Source organism: Mirounga angustirostris, unplaced genomic scaffold (genome assembly GCF_029215605.1).
Source record: "Mirounga angustirostris isolate CCGP_5_RB_7025 unplaced genomic scaffold, mMirAng1.0.hap1 SCAF_4, whole genome shotgun sequence".
In the NCBI taxonomy this organism is placed as follows: domain Eukaryota; kingdom Metazoa; phylum Chordata; class Mammalia; order Carnivora; family Phocidae; genus Mirounga; species Mirounga angustirostris.
This window is the reverse complement of record NW_026991712.1, coordinates 136,419,017-136,434,313: the sequence shown is the minus strand read 5'-3', so window position 1 is coordinate 136,434,313 and position 15,297 is coordinate 136,419,017. Positions and strand designations below refer to the sequence as shown.

General features: G+C 42.6%; 1 protein-coding gene and 1 long non-coding RNA gene across 2 annotated transcripts in view; one reads left to right on the top strand and one right to left on the bottom strand.

Moving 5' to 3' along the window:
• The window catches only part of LOC123859518 (uncharacterized), a 90,786-nt gene extending 85,089 nt beyond the window's left edge, over positions 1-5,697 (bottom strand). The window contains exon 1 of the long non-coding RNA XR_006794505.3: positions 5,613-5,697. This is a non-coding gene — a long non-coding RNA (uncharacterized LOC123859518). The remainder of the gene's footprint in view (positions 1-5,612) is intronic.
• Positions 1-15,297, top strand: part of PDE4B (phosphodiesterase 4B) — a 100,772-nt gene that overhangs the window by 3,294 nt on the left and 82,181 nt on the right. The gene's annotated exons all lie outside the window — the stretch shown is intronic.

The following is a 15,297-nucleotide window of genomic DNA, read 5'->3' as shown; positions in this document are numbered from 1 at the left end:
GCAAAGCCAGAGTAAAGTAATTGAGAATTCAAAATGCAGAAAGTATAGCAGCATGGAAATGATATGTTCCTGCTTTAAGGAGAAAGAGGCACCAAATCTTCCCGAGAGTGTTGAAAATGCTAATGCTGTGGAGTGTGGTGAACATCTCGATTTTTCTCGCATTTTGCCTTTCCACAAGCAGGAACTCCAGGCCTTTTCTACATGCTGCATCAGGATTGGAACAGAAAGAGGAAAAACATAGAAGAAAGAGCACTCCAAAACAAGGCAGGCTTCTATCATCTGTACACATTCAACATGGAAACTGGAAGTCATTTTTAGGATCTCAGGCCTCAAACTGTTTTCAACAGAAAAAAACATATTATTGAGGAAAATCAATGTGTGTGTGTGGGTATGCGTGTGCACGAGTGGGCAGGTGACTGTGTGTGTGTATGTGTGTGTGTAGGATAATTGTCTCACTTTCCCACCCATTCTATCCCTTGCCTTTGCATGCCTTTCAATACTGAGTACAGATATGTCATGGGAAGCAAGAATTTCCTGAAAGGATAAATCATCAAGTGTTTACTGCCTTTACAAAATGACTCTTTGCTTTACAAAAGGATTACAGAAGTAGTCCTTTTAATGGCCAGCACCTCTGATTCATATAAATGTGACTTGATTGGTAATATATATTGTATATACAATGTTTCAGCAGGTGAATTGATGTGTATGGTGGGAGAGTCTATATTAATCTTCTTGTTCTAAAAATTTAACAATAAACATATTGAGCAAGAGCATCACCAATATAACATGTCGGATGACATGAAGAACAACCCTCCACGTCCATGGGTCATTGGAAATGACAGCAAACCATGCCACGAAGATGATTAGAAAATTGCCTGAGGACTTCAGGCCAGACTGCAGCAGACCCAGAGTCTCTCCCAGCCTGAGTCTCCAAAGCCTTAGTTTATGGTGGTGTTAAGGTGGTTTTTAACACCAGTCAATTAGATGTTTTTCAAGAAAAGCCTGTATATGGAGAAATAAGATGTGATAACAGAGGACTTTCCAGTATGTCTGAAATAGGTTGGCCTAAGTGAGAAACAGACTTAATTAATTTTTTTCAGTACTCACGGGAATCCCTTCTCTTATGTGTCCAGGCCATTCTAGGGGGAGGAAATAATGCTTTACTAGTTGATAAAGCAGAAGAAGGGGCTTTCTGCTAAGAAGCCTATTTCTCAGTATGAGTTCCTCCTATATCTTTACTTGATTATGAATATCCCCTTGAAAGTTCATGGGGGTGTGCCAGACACAGGGTCGGTTCGAGGAATGGACAAGGGGCTCAGAGAGTTATCTTGGATTCTAAGAATTTCTGAAAGTCATGACATTGACTGAGTTTTCATTCTTTGCCGGAGCCGCCCGGGCCTGGGATGAGAGATGGACTGTGTGTGCACTAGTAAAAGGCTCTCTGAGAACCACAGCAGTGGCTTGTGTCAGATGGCTGGCAATGAAGCCTGGCATAAGCAGGACGTTTGCTTGGCTTCTACATTAAGCAAGAACTCTGAGGCAGGATTACAACACTGGGGACAAATACGGATAAAATCAATTGTGTTCCCAAAGGCCGCAGCCACGCAAGACAAAGGAGAGATTAGGGGGGTGGGGGGGGCGATAACCAAAAGAAGAGAGAGAGGGAAAAGAAGAAGGAGAAGAAGAAAGAAAGAAAGAAAGAAAGGGAAGGAATAAGAGAAAAAACTAGAAATATCAGAGAAGTTTTTCATTAGTGCTCTGATTGTCCTGTGGCCTGAATTATTGGGATAATTGCCTTAATGACTCACCTCGAGTGTTTAAGCAGCCTGCATACAAAACAATAGGGCAAATGCACTAGAAAAGCCCTGGTAATTCTGGGAATAATTCCCCGAACGGTTGTTTTATAAGAACTGCTTTTGTCTAAAATAGCCCTCTTCTGAACATTTACCCCAGAGCATCAACATCGAGCTATTTATATTGATCTGCAGTTATTTCATGTATGTCTAAAATTAAGTGTGGGTAATTGCAAAAACATTGACAAGTCAACTAAAGTGTGAATAGTTAAAACGTTACCCTTGAGCAAACATTGCCAGAAATAGAGCCCTGCTCATTAATGGCTATTTCACTGGTTCAAAATTAATTTCTAAATTTAGTGTGACTGCTTCTTCCTATTCAATGGAACCAATGAAACCTGCAGCATCTAATCTCCCACTTGCTGCCTAAAGCCTTGAGTCCGTTCCGCGTTGACTCCACTTCATGTTTTTGTGCTGCTGAGAAACACCATCCACCCACCGCACCCCCCCTGAAAGTTGGAATCATGCATGTTAGTAAGTATTTCAGTTATGCTATTGACGTCAATGGAGTCATTAAATAGATTGCTGGCCCTCCCAGAGGCAAATCACTGCCAGGGACCTAGATACAGACACGTTTTTTTTACAAAGACAACCATCAGGTTTTGCTATAGCAGTAAGCCAGAGAAAGGGAAAAGTTTACACTGTAGCAGACCTATCTCCAAACACAGTTTATTTTTTTCTTTTGCATTTTAGTTCCGGCCTTTCTTTCTCTTTGGTTACAGTAGGCTCAGGCGATGCCCAGATATTGTTGCCTCGGTGTTTTGTGTGTAAAGCATCTCCTGTCTTTGAGACCGTGAGGGGTGGCACCCCACTTCTGAAAACGTGTCTCACCTTTAGCTCTACACAGCCCATCTTGATGTTTATTTGGTGGCATAAATCGTCTGGGCAAACCACTATTGTCTGCCAGTGAGGCTGTGTTTGACATACAGTTCCCTGCATAAAAGGTTTCTTCTGAGCACGCACGCACACGCACAAGCACACGCACCACTTCGTTCTTTCTGCCACTTCTGTCCGCTGGTGGCCACAGCCCTTCATCTATGAATCAACCTTTATGCAGCCGCTCAGTGCTGTGGCAGCGGGGCTCTGAAGCAAAGGGTGGAGGAGGAGGCTAGAGAGAAAGATTCACTTCTCCAGCTGCCTCATCTGCAGAGCTGCCGCAGGAAACAGGAGGCTGCCCACGTGCCTGTGTCCTCCCAAACCCCAGCTGCTGCCTCCCTCAAGCCTGGTCATGCAGCTCCCAGGCATGTGGGAGAGAGCCCTTCAGGAAACGTCTGTCTCCTTCTGGGTATTTCTGACAGCTCTGTTTACCTGGGCAGCCCCAGGAGTCAGAGCCAAAGATTCACCTCACACCTGGACGCCTCTCCCTCCCAGGCTCAGAGTTAGGGAGCCATCTTGAGCAGACAGCTTTCTTCAGATCTGGTCATCGGAACCCACCATGTTGGTTTCAGCTGTCATCTCCCTTTCTAACCGGCGCTCCCCTACTCCAGCACTGCCCCATTTGCTTATCAGCTCGTGTGTGTGTGTACACATATTTATATATATGTTTGTTTTTCTTTTTTTATTTAGTATGTACATAAATGCCAGACATCTGACCACCGTTGGTAACCCCTTTTGGTTCATCTGGAGGCCTGGATCCATCCCCCCTCCACCGTTGTTCCTTCTCCTATATTCCTGGCTCTGAGTAGTGGCTTCAGAGTCCATCCTTTATCTCTCTCTTCACCTCCAACAGTCAATTCTTGTAGCTGTTTCTCTAATCACCCCCTACCCCCTCCTCCTTAGTTCAGTGCTTCATCCCCCCATACCTAGACCATTATGTTGGTCCTCCCACTTGATCTATTGTCCTCGGGCCTTCCCCGTTGCAATCCACCCTCTATCCTGGTACTAGAATTACTCTTCTAAAACCCAGTCATAGTTATTTGCTTAGCTGGCTATCGTTTGCCTTCAACACAGGATCCCCACTTTTTACCAATTCCTTCAGAATTTTGCTCCTAATTCCTTCTTTGTTCTCATCTTTCACTTTAAGCCCCACGCACAGCTGATGGCAGAGATGCCCTGAACATACTGTCCCTTAAATATGCCAGGCTCTTCTTGCCTTTCTGCCTTTGTGCATGCGGTTCCCTCTGTCTGGGCTGCCTTTTCCCAAAAATATCACTCACATATTCAGCTCAGGGATATTCTTCCATTGTCAAGTGAACCAGTTCTTTCCACTCACTGATTCTTGGATTCTGAGTCAGGATTCAACTAAATACATAGTCTCAATCCAGATTCTGATCTATAGCACATGCTTAGTAAATACTAATTCCTTTACTTATTCCCATCTTAAAAGTCCATTCCTTATCCTTTAAGACTCAGCATATATGCCATCTTCTGTATGTGCTCCCTGCAACTCATCCAAAATTACTCTCAATTATTAATTATTATTATCTCAAAATCTCAATTATTGCACTTGCCATATTATGCTGTATTTATTTATTTAATTTTATTCCCTTTTAAACTAAGATTGTCTCAAGTTTAAGTACTAATGTTTTTTTTTATATCCCCAATTTATAGAACATGACCTGGAATATAGTAGATGCTCAGTAAATCTTTATGGACTGAACAAGTACAAATGAGCATATGCCCATGCCTGAATCAGAAAGGATATGAGAACTCATATTTGGCTTGTCTAAATATCTTCTAGTTCTCAGGCATGTATACAATGCTGACATTCCTGGCTAATCTTGACTACATGTAACTTTTTTTCACTGGAAGTAAGCCTTTCTCGTCCATTATTCAGGCAGTGTTAAAATAAATATGATAAAAGTGGCAGTGTTAAAATAAATACAATAAAAAAAATGACTCAATGTGACTAGCTTATTACTCTGTATTATCTCTTAGTGCCAAGTACAGTGCCTCGCACAAAGTAGGTCCTCAATTAGTATATTGAATTGAGCTGGGCTGGGAATCCGTGGGCCAATACCTTAGACAAATTACTTCTCTGAGACTCAGGTTTTTTTGGTCTAGAAAGTGGACATTTTAATATTCTATCATGTAAGATTGCTGTGTGGGTTAAATGAGAAAAGGTATGCATGTAGTGGTTAAAAGTAAAGACTCTGGAGCCAGACTGCCCCTTTCAAATCCCAACTCCATTAGTATGTGGCCTTGGGACAGATGATTTAACCTCTCCATGTCCCAGTCTCCTCATCTCCAAAACCTGGATAGAAATTTTACAAACCTCCTATGTTGGTTGTAAGGATTGAATGTGTGAACATACAAAAAGCACTTAGAAAAGTGACAATATTAGTATCATCTTATTAATCACGTTATGCAACATGCTTCCCACAGCCCCCAGCACATAGCAGGTAGTCAGTGTGCGAAAGCTGAGAGCCCAGGCCTGCTGGCATAAGTAGGGAACCAAAACAGAAAGTCCTGTGACAGATCTGTCTAAAAGGTTCTGATCTACTTCCCTTTTATAGGAATACAATCTAGAAGGCAAGCTGTCTTTGAAGCTTAAGATTGGTTTTCCTTGAAACCATAAAAATCTGATTATATGGAAATACATTTGGAGCTGAAGGTAGGACACCATACAGGATGGCTCTTTCTCCTAAAGACAGATTGCAGAGAACGCTCAGTTAGGACTCTGATAAACTGGATCATAGTTAACTGAGAGCTTTCTCTTGCATAAGCGTGAGAGGACTTCGCTTTATAGGATAGAATAATTGCAGCTCCACAGCTCATTACAGTTGTATTTAAATACAGTGTTCAGGGCTTGGTACCTACCTGCACAGATACAGGCTTTTCAACTCAGGGAGCTCAGCAGAGATGAGCAACGGAAGCTGGTCCAGAGCTTCCCTTTGGAGAGAAGACAAAGCCTACTAGCAGAGGCCAGCCTAGGGGAGGGCTTTGACTTCTTTTGGAAAGGCTCTTCTGCCTTCTCTCAGTTTCTTCTGAGAATGGGAAGGCCCCCTCCTACCCACCTGTTTCTTTCTCTTCCCTTTATTGGGAGGGAGGAAGAAAAGAAGGAGGTCAGGGTTGGCCTAGAGAAGGATAAACATGAATGTAGGGAAATGAAGGAGGAAGGAAGAGAACTTTCTAAGTTCCCTGTTTTTCCCGCCTGCATCCCCCAAACCACATGATCCTTGGGGGCAGGGTGAATTCTGCTTGCTTGCTTCTGATCAACCCCTGGCCAGCACTTTATGGAGTTGCCTTTAGAGCTGTTCTCGGAAGCCAGAAGCATTTCAGGGAACAGTCTTTCACCCAAGAGAAGGGAAACAAAGCAGGGACTGTCCCCTTGAAACAGAGAACAGGCAACAGAACTCACTGGATCTTTTTCTTAGTTTATTGTCTTGACTTACTCCCAGCCAGAGCTGTTGACAAGTACCAAACGTCACGCCTCGGAGTTTTGTCTACTTTCCTGCCTCCCCTTTGGCTGTGTGCATGGTGTGAGGTGGGGCCATGGCAATTATCCAGTCCGTTTGATCCGTGGAGGCAGCCCGGTCAGTACCGCAGTCTTTGCCCCTACCCCCTGACTTGTGCATTGACTTCATGTTTCTAGGGTCTAGTCTGGCTAGTACTGCTTGCCTAGCAAAGCATAGAATTTCAGAAGCCCACCTGCCTGCCTCTTAGTGCAGTAGAGGAAAAGAACTAGAAGTTATTCAAGTCCTGGGTGCCTGGGTGGCTCAGTTGGTTAGAAGTTATTCAAGTCCTGATATGTGCCAGGCACTGGGCTAGGCACTCTGCATGCATGATCTCACTTAATTCTCAACACTGAACTGTCCTGCAGATTGTTGTCCTGATTTCACAGATTTAGAAAAGGAGGCTCAGGGAATACATGGGGTCTTCTCAAAACCACATAATTAGTGACAAAGTCAGAACTGAAACCTAGGTCTGTATTTCTTGAAAAACACATGCTCTTTCCTCTAGTCTAGACCACGCTGTCCCTGCCCCACCCCCATTATAAACCTCGGAAGTTATAACTGACGGAACGGGGGATGGTGAGCATTTCACAACAGGAGAGCAAACAAACATACTGAATTACCTACAGCCTTCATAATTACTATATAATAATTCCCTTTAATTCCTTTGTTACCTATCCATTTTATTGTAAGTAATAAAAAATGTGTAAATCTTAAAAGAGGTGTCTCATACATGCCCATCATTCGTTTATTAATTTATTCCATAAATGTCTATTAGATGCTTACTGTATATGTGACACTGTGTTAGACACTGGAGATATAATAGTGAAGATAAAGAATTTAGAGCCTGACCTCGTGGGCCGTGTAGCCCAGGAAATATTAAGAAAATAAATACAAGATTACACATTTGATCATTATAATGAAGAAACGTACAGAATACTATAATATTGCCTCACCTGTAAAGATGGGAAGAATACTAGTACTTACCATTAGGATTGTTGTAATATTTAAGTAAGCTGTTATACGTAAAGCATTTAGAGTACTGCCTACCATCTAGTATTATTTAGCGTTTGCTCTAGTTATTATTATCATTAGTTATTATTGGAATTAATGTAGATTAAGGGACAGGGAAGGCCTTTGTAAATGACCTGGAATTTGCGACCTGAACACTGAGTGGGAGCTGGGTGGGTAGAGACAGTAAGTAACACTTTCCAGGTGCTCCAGCCTGAGATCTGGATCAATAGGGTGGTAGTGAAGAGCGAGGCCCAAGAAGCTGAGAAAGACGAGGTTGAGCAGAGCATTTGTAGGCCATGGATGAAACGTGTAAATTTTATTCTTAATTATGTGGGAAGCCATGAAGGAATTTTGAGAAGAAGATTGATGTGATCTGATTTGAATTTCAAATACAGCACTTCTCCCTGGGCCACAAGTCTGGGCTGCTGGCCCCTCCTGTGGGCTCCCAGGGACATGTGCTTTCTCTTGCACACTACTCGGCACCTGCCCCTTCCATCCACCTCGTGGCTAAGCAGGCGAGATCTGGATCCATACTGGCTGAGTTTAGTCCTGGTTCTATTCCTTTCTTTCTGTAGGACTATAAACAAGTAATTCCACATCTCCGGGCCTTCATTTCCTCATATGTACAATGAGGATAATAATGAGACCTTCAGCAGAGAATCGTCGTGAGAGCTAGTTTAATATATGTAAAGGGTTTAGCACAATGCCACACACAGAAAGCACTAGATAAATGTTAATACTTTTTAGTGTATTATAACTGCCCATTTTCTTGATTACTTACACCTCTACACTGTGTACTCAGTGCCTGGCACAGGGCAGGTGCTCAAAAAATATTTATTGAAAAACATCATTGAGGGGTGCCTGGGTGGCTCAGTCAGTTAAGCATCCGCCTTCGGCTCAGGTCATGATCCCAGGGTTCCAGGATCGAGCCCCCTATGGGGGGCTCAGCGGGGAGTCTGCTTCTCGCTTTCCCTCTGCCCCTCTCCCCACTTGTGTTCTGTCTCTCTCTCTCAAATAAATAAATTAAATCTTAAAAAAAAAGAAAAACATCATTGAAAAGAATGAACAGTGAAAGAGAGGTAGTGCAATGAAATGTAAGTAAAAGAAGAGAAAGAAAAACGGACTTCTTTGAGTTGGGGGTAGATTCCGATGAGGGGAAATTTGCTTATGGGGACAGAGAAACCGAATGACTTTGCAACTGCCCCACTGCTCTAGCTTTGGGGAACTTGAAACAATGTCCATGAGACAAAAATATGTCTCAAGATCTGTGCTGCCAATCTGGACTGCCATCTGCACAAAAAGAAAATTGGGCTCCTGCAAGAGCTGCTGCATTCCCTCAGGCTACATGACTATCTGCCTGGAAGGCGAAGGTGAAGCCTCCAGAGTTTTCCATTTGCTGGCTTTGGAGGACAGTCCCGCAGACTAAGAGCATGACACTGTGGCTTCCTTTTCAATCCTGCATTGCTAACAGAGGCTCAGTTCTGTGAAGTAAACCCACACCTTCAGTGTGATGCATAAGCATTGGGAGAGGCTTTCCATGGCTTTGCATCGCTGGGGGGGTCTTAGGCTTTCAGTGGCAACCACTGTTCTACATCTCCATGCAGAGTGCCTGTCCTGACAAACACTGAGTCCCTCAGATCGCCCCTGTGCCAGTTGGCTGCCGTGTGTGTGTGTGTGTGTGTGTGTGTGTGTGTGTGTGTGGGCATGCATGCTGGTTATTTCTTCTTCTCTCATTGCAAATTTAACCAGTCTGTCTCTCTTCACCTGGAGATCATTTCTAGGCTTCCCTCTGATTGGCTGTTTTCTCCATGCCCCTCACCCTTCCAAACCACCTTCCCTCCAGGCCTCTTAATCTGACTCAGAAACTTACCTATGGAAAGCCTTCTACAATTAGTCTTGCTTATTGTAACAATGGCCCACTCTTTATATATGGTATTGGGGCATACATGTCCTGTGTTGATTTTTAAAAACATAATTGTTCGTTATGCCATTGGCATATGTTCATCCATTTATTTGGGGTTTTGTGTGTTCCATAAGCTAAACATTTTTATTATGGCCTGCTACCATGGAGGGGAGAAGGGAAGTGCTAACTTGAATAAGATTCAGAATCTGATCTTGAGTTTGCACCATCTGGAAATAAAAATGCAGAGTGAAAGCTACCTGGAGATACAGACCATATCAGTCAGGATTGTCCAAAGAAACCGAATCAGTGTGAGAATATATATACATATATTTATGATTTATTTTAAGAATTTGGCTCATGCAATTGTGGGGACTGGCAAGTTTGAATTTCTGGAAACTCAGGAAGGAGTTAATGCTGCAGTCTTGAGGCAGAATCTGTTCTTTTCCAAGAAACTTGTTTTTGCTCTTAGACCTTCAACTGATGGGGTGAGGCCCACCAACAATATTGAAGGTGATCTCTTTTACTTAAGGTTCACTGATTATAAATGTTAACCACATCTACAAAATATCTTCACAACACCTAGATCAATATTGTTTAAAAAGCCAGGTACTGTTGCCTAGCCAAGTTGACACATAAAACAAATCATCAAAAGGACCAACCAACAAATAAATAAGCCTGTCCTGGGTATCAGACCAGAATTATGCCCAGCCCTACACAAATAAAAAAATATAAGATCCAGGAGAATAAAAATCTTTATATTCCTTCTGACTAATGGAGACTTTACTTCAAAACACGGTAAAATAGCCATTCTTCCCAGCTCACAGAATTGTTTTGAAAACCATATGATGGTTTGAAAGACCACAAGGGCAACTTGTTTGTATTTTGAACACCCCGACAGTCCCCAGCAGTGGCGACACACCTACTAAATGTTGGTGACACCACAGAGGCCCCACATTCTCACCATTCTCTCTGCTGAGCAGCTGCGAGAGAAAAGAAAATCTTGGGCTTCAGCTCTACAAGAATGCCAGTCATTCTGTGCCCTGTGTCTGGAGACCACAACCTATTACTGCAAACTAAGTGGGGAGAAATATCTCAAAAAGAGGTTGATTTAGCCAGAAATATCTTAGAGTGAGGTGAGCATCCCCTTTATGTATATAGTACTTGTTTCCACAGAAGGGGGTCTAGAACATTCATACCCTCTTGAGGAAATTTGAGGTCAACCCCATTCTCTAGGTCATCCGTGAGACACTCTCTTTCACAAACATGGACTCTAAAACCTCCTCACGCCCGTGCTTTCTCTGCATCTTGTGTTCCTGCCACTGAGAACGCACACATCAGAGATGACACCTCCGGCCCCTTTGCTGAGCACAGAGCCTCGTGTCCACCACAGCGCCCAGCTTCTGGTCTCACCTCTGCAGTCCACATCTCAGGGGGATCCCTGGGTACTTTACCTGTGAGGCAGGTGGCTCCCATAACCACCTCTGTCTGGAACATCTCACACCTATGATCCTGCCTTCAAGGTGCAATTTCCTCCTCATCTCATTTACCTTTTGATAAAGAATTGCTCTCAGCAAATTATTAAACTGAACCAACTATGGACTCTTTCTGGCGTTCAAGGCATTGACATCTCAGCTGGTTCTTTTTACCTCAATTCCTGCCTTTTCTCCTGATCTTGAGTCAGTGGTTTTACTGAAGTTGTAGAAACACTTACCTTTACCTCCTCTTTCACTGCAACAATGGAATGTGCTCCTTCTATTTCATTTTCTGATTTTGTTGGTGGGATTACTTACTACCCCCTACTCCTCAGGTTTCTGTGGAGGGGAGTCACTCCGATTTTTAGCAGGGAACCATGTTGGGGAAACATGCCCTTTTCACCATTCTGTGTTGTCAGGGAAAAGAGCAGAGTTACACTGGGTAGAATTTGTAGTGGAGACCATTTTTGCCTCAGTGAACCATTTAGCCCTCTAGAGATTTGGCAGAAAATGGAATGTGTTTCCCTGGGAGGTGGTTCATTCCGCGTGCCCTGTTGGAAGAGCACGTCTAGATAGATGTAGAAAGTTTAACATGAGATTCTCTTATTCAGAAGAAGGGCAGATTCAGCCAATTCTGAGATTTTCCCTGCATTATGAGCCTCTATGATAGAACAGTGGCTGGACAAATCAGTTTCAGTGCTATACTTGCCCCAAAGTGTTTTCTTTGTTTCCAAAGAATGCACTCTAAAACGTTTGTTTCAACCATAAAACATGGGGGAGAAGCGTTAGCATAATATTAAACCCCTGCTAAGTATGAGATTTGCTATTAGGAATTACAACGAGATCTTGTCCTCATCAACAACCCTTTAAGAAGTTATTATCTCGCTTTTCTTAACCAATGAAACTGTGCCCCGGTGAGGGCAGCTGCTAATATAGACACTCAGCTAGTGAGTGAAAATGCTAAGATCTGAGCCCTGGCTTGTTTGGCTCCAAAGATACTTGGCACTTGTCCTCTGTGCTGTTAAGCACATAAAGTTCTATAGGTGATGTCCACACAGCCATCTCTATTCAAGGTACATGCACACCTTTGAGGTCATGTTTGCGCCCACTGCTCCAACCACACTCAGTGTTCTCTGGACAGTGCCCTCCTTTTCCTGTGCCACATTTAATCTACTCTTCTCTCCAGATTCTAGAACTGTAGAGAATTTAAAAGAAAAGGTGCTGCAAGCCTTTCAGGGAAAGAACTGAGCCAACAGGGAGGTGATAGTGACTTTCTCTCTTCCGGGAATAAGTCCCCTTCACTGAGAGGTATTTTTGGTATTGAGTAGGACATCCCAACAGGGAAAGAAGGCAAGAGAGAATTTTTAGGACGTAGCAGAGCAGTGGGAGACTTATCTCCAGAGCATTACTCACTGCTTAGAAGATGTCCCCAGCCTCTGACATCACAAGGAGAGAGAGTTAGATTTCAGATCTGTAGTGAAACTGGGGTGTGCCTCTCTTGAACACAAGGAGGCAGCTGTCCAATTCCAGACTGGCTCTGGAAAGTCCCGTTTTGAATAATTTGCTTCTGATGGTGTTTTGTTCAACTTCTTTACCTCAAGTGAAACTCTGTGACTTAAACGAAAGAGCACTGAGCTGGAACTCGGGAAACTAAATTTTAGTACCAGTACCAACCAGGTGTGTGACCTGAGGTAAATCTTTTAACCTCAGACTTAGTCATCTTTATTTTGAATTAGTTTTGAGTCTTTGCGGGTAGAATCCAATCTTACAGAGCCTTCAAATTTCCAAAATGGCTCTTGGCCCAGAAATGGTGAGTGTGTGGGTGTTGGGGTGGATAATTTTTTGTCAGAGAAGAAATAACCCCGAAGCTAGTTACTGGTGAATTTGGAGTTCAAGCCCAGGTCTCTGGTCTGGCTCCTAAACCTGGGCTTCTTCCACCCTTTCCTACCCTGACATTAGGCCATATTATTGTTGCGTAACACAGTGTATCTGTATTCTTTTCCTACTCCCTGTCAGCCTTGCAGTTGGCACAGTTTAATGGCAAATGGTCACTGAGTGGTTATGAGTGCTGGGGAAACAGAAATGGAGGGGACATGGCCCCTCACTGAAGCTTAGAAGCATTCTCATGGGGAGTTTCTGGAGCCAGACTGCCTGGGTCCCAGTTCTACTACTTATTACACTAATTACTTCTGAAACCTTCTGTAAACCTCAGATTCTTCATCCTCATCTTCTCATCTTTAATACTTTCCTCTTAGACTTATTATGAAAATTAAATGAGTTATTTCATATAAAAACGCTTGAAATAGTGCCAGCCATAGAACAATGACTGAATGAATACATAGTTGTCATTATTGTTACCACTATATATGTTGGGTAACTCACTTACACCAGGAGTCTTAGAAGGTTGTAACAGGGTCTTGTTCATTGGCACTTAATAAATGTTTGTTGGATCCAATTATTTAACAACTATTTACAATGCCTGTACTATATGCAAGGCCTCTGCTGGATCCTTGTTAGAATCTGACCACCTACTTAAGAAAAGTCACCGTGTTTTAGAGCTTACAGAATTTGCAAAATTTTTCTCTTTAGCTATTCCTCGCTCTTTTTTTTTTTTTTTGTGGCTCTTGTTTAGAAAGAGTTAAAGGAAGGAACTGGGAAGAAAATATTCTACATATATTCTTACTGACTTATTCAGATAGCCATTTGGAGGAAGTGGAATTAACAGTAGGCCAATGGGAAGATTAGAATCTTTTCTTTCTTTTTTCTTTTTTCTTTTTTTTTGATTGAGAGAGCACAAATAGGCAGAGCGGAAGGCAGAGGGTGAAGGAGAAGCAGGCTCCCCGCTGAGCAGGGAGCCCAATGCGGGACTCAATCTCAGGACCCTGGGATCATGACCTGAGCTGAAGGCAGACACTTAACCCGACTGAGCCACCCAGGTGCCCCTAGAATCTTTTTTAAAGAAAAAAACCTCTTTTAGAACTCTGATGTCAGGCAAGAGAGTACTACCTACTTTTAATGGGTTATCTGTGTCAGACAGAGAGAGCAGCTCATTCTGTCATTCACTAACCCTCTCATTCATTCATTCAGCATCAAGTGAATACTCACCATTACACGAATCAGGCGTTGTGCTGGGCAATGTGTATACAGAAATGAATAAGACACGGTTTCTTCTCTGGAGGAGCTCACAGTCTTGTGGGGCAGACAAATATAAATGGATATACAATACAGTGTGATAAGAATTTGCCTAAAGCACAAATAAGGTGTTCTAGGTACACAGAGGAAGGTGGGTAGTGAGGAACAGGATTCTACCCTAGGTGCTCTCTAACAAGTAACACTGTGTTGCTATACCTGGGAATTTTACAAATGACTTTTGTTGAATTCTTAAAAATTAGTACTTCTCATAGCTAGGTCATTCGTTACACAGCTGAGGTTTTTTTCCCCCCCTTTTTTCAGTCATTTCAGCTCAAGTCAGTGTGTTCATGAGTACCTATTATAACTGAGTGCCTTAGGAAAATACAGGTTAATTTTAACCAGAGTCACTAAGATGAGGAAGTAAGAAGGTATAGGAGGTATGACTTGAACTCTGCCTTGAAGGATGGGTAAAAGTTCATAAGGCAAAAGTGAGAAATACTATTCAAGAACTCAGATCATGCTCCAACAAAGGTATAGTAGCCCAAAGAGTGTTGGCTGAGTTTTTGGAATGAGAGTCATCCTGGGGGATTCATGAAGAGAGGATAGGGTGGAGGTATGCAGTAGGAAATCAGGCAGGAAAGATCAGTGGGAAAATAATAGGAGGCTTTGTATACCTAGCACACAAATCAAGATTTTTATTTCTTATGCAGTGAGGTGCCCGCGGTATTTGTTCTGCAGGGGACTAAAGTAGCAGAGCTGTGCTCCTCAGGATGCTTAGTGTGGTATTGGCCATGGTGGTAGTAGGTGATGCTAGGCTTGGAGTCAGAAAACATCAGAGAGAATTCCAGTTTGTCCATCGATTAGCTGTGTGGTCTTGAGTGAATTGGTAACCTTTCTGAGCTTTATTTTAACCTCCTCACCTGCACAGTAAACAAGTAGAAACGTCCCACAAAAGAGTAGCAGCAACAATCACAACAGCAATTTTCATTGATCATTATTCCTGGTGGCATTGGGTGAGGCCATTTCTATGTAATGTCTAAGCGTTGGACAATTCTGTGAGTTAAGATGTTAAACATAAATGTACCATATGGCCTACCACTTCCACTCTTTGGTGTCTATGCAAGAAAACTAAAGACATAAATCCAACACAAAGTCTTGAATGTAAGTCTTCTTAGCAACATTATTTATAATAACCAAGAAGTGGAAACAACCTAATTAGGTCCATCACCTGATGAATGGATAGACGAAAGAAACTATATTCATACAATGAAATACTATTCAGCAGTGAAAAGGAACAAACTAAGAAGACATCCTGCATATGATATGGATGAACTTCAAACTACTCTTCTCAGTGAAAGAAGCCAGACATGAGATACCATATATGGTATGATATCATCAATTGTGTTTCATTTACATGACCTATCCAGGAAAAGCAAAGAGATAAAGACAAATGTGGGAAGGAGCAGGAGACAGGATTAATCATAAAGGTGCGTGAGGAGTGATAAAAAACGTTTTAAAGCTGATTTATG